Source organism: Colobus angolensis, unplaced genomic scaffold (genome assembly GCF_000951035.1).
Source record: "Colobus angolensis palliatus isolate OR3802 unplaced genomic scaffold, Cang.pa_1.0 Scaffold236, whole genome shotgun sequence".
Lineage (NCBI taxonomy): Eukaryota > Metazoa > Chordata > Mammalia > Primates > Cercopithecidae > Colobus > Colobus angolensis.
Window position 1 is genome coordinate 47,615 of NW_012115555.1, and position 1,862 is coordinate 49,476.

Consider the following 1,862-nt stretch of genomic DNA (forward strand, 5'->3'; position numbering starts at 1 on the left):
AAGCTAAGACAGCCACCTGGCCCCTTCAGCTCCTTATGCTTCTGAATCAACAGAAAAGGAAGGAGTGACTGCACTGTCTGGGGTGATTGGTCCTGGTCATCACGGGGAATTGGTCTGCTACTACACAATGGCAGCAAATAAGGCTATGTCTGGAACACAGAAGATCTTTTAGAGCGTCTCTTACTAATACTCGGCCATAATTAAAGTCAATAAAAACTAGAACAACCCAAGTCAGGTAGGACTACTAATGACACATACCCTTTAGGAATGAAGGTTTAAGTCATCCAAGCAGGAAAAGAAACCTAATCAGCTGAGGAACTTGCTGAAGGCCATGGGAATATGGGATGCTTAGTAAAAAAAAGAAAAAAGTATTTATAAATATTAGTTTTGGCCGGCACAGTGGCTTATGTCTGTAATCCCAGCACTTCGGGAGGGTGAGGTGGGTGGATTGCTTAAGTCTAGGAATGTAAGACCAACCTGGGCAACATGCTGAAACTCCATCTCTACTGAAAATAAATACAAAATATTAGTCAGGCTTGGTGATGTACTTGTAATCCCAGCTACTCAGGAGGCTGAGGCAGGAGAACCACTTGAACCCAGGAGGTGGAGGTTGTAGTGAGCCGAGATCATGCCATTACACTCCAGCCTGGGCAACAGAGAGAGATTCTCTCTCTCTTAAAAAAAAAAAAAGCAAAACAAAACCAAAAGAAAGCGGAGTTCTCATATATGACTGAAGTTGGCTTCAATTCGAGATTGTTATAACTGTATTGTTACATGTAATACCATAGTAATCACAAAGAAAACATACATAAACTATACATGAAAGAAAATGAGAAGTTATTTAAAATATACTGCTAGAAAAAAATTGACTTAACACAAAGGAAGGTTGGAATGAAGAACATGAGGGATGAAACAGCTATAAGACATGCATAAAACCAACACCAAAATTACAGGAGTAAGTCCTTCCTTATCAGTAATTACTTTAAAGGTAAATGGATTAAACTGCCCAATCAGAACTCAGAGATTATCACAATGGATAGAATAAAAAGAATCTAACCATATGCTGACTACAGGATACTCACTTTGCATCTAAGGACACATACTAGTTGAAACTGGAAGGATAGAAAAGGGCATTCATGAAAATAGTAACAAAGAATTTTTTATGATCTCTCAGAGGGTTCTATGTGTTGGCTGAGCTCAGATAATGGCCTGGGAGTTTTACATCGTTCAGGAAATGAAGCGGAAGGAACCAGATGCAGGCAGGATGGTTAATAGTCCAGAACTTACACAATCACACTTCTGCCATATTTTATTGGCTAATACATTTATCAGATCTGATCATGTTTAAGGGGGTGGAGAGACCTTACCTCCTGATGAGGGAGTGGTGGGTCAAACTAAAGAAAACCAAGTGTGATGGAAGATATTTTTGTAGCCCTTTTTGGAAAATACATGCAATCCAAAACATCCTATTGGCCAAAAAGGAAGAACACCATCACTTCTTACCCCTCCAGTGTAAGTCCTGTGATTCTATAGTATCCTGGGGAAGGATCATGTCTTAGGAAGCAGGTGTGGAGTCGAAGTTCTAAATAAAGCCCCATCTAGAGTCATAATTTCACTTTATTTTGATGAAATTTTGTGTCATTTTCAGTAAAGTAGGGACTCACAAGCTCTTCAGAGATCTCTCCAGTGGCAGGGATGACATGCTTCCTCCTCCACAGTTCAACTTTACAGATAAGTGGATCTAGGTCTCAGTTTCAGTTATTTAAAACATCAGAGACTTGGATGCATGCAGGTCACAAAAAGGTGAAAGAATGTTCTCTTACTTTCCCTTCTCTCACTCACTGCACCCTGAACAAGAACCT

General features: G+C 39.9%; 1 protein-coding gene across 1 annotated transcript in view; it reads right to left on the minus strand.

The window, feature by feature from the left end:
• Positions 1–1,862, minus strand: part of LOC105513804 (HLA class I histocompatibility antigen, B-14 alpha chain-like) — a gene marked incomplete at its 3' end in the record, with an annotated part of 35,224 nt that overhangs the window by 32,458 nt on the left and 904 nt on the right. The window lies entirely within an intron of this gene.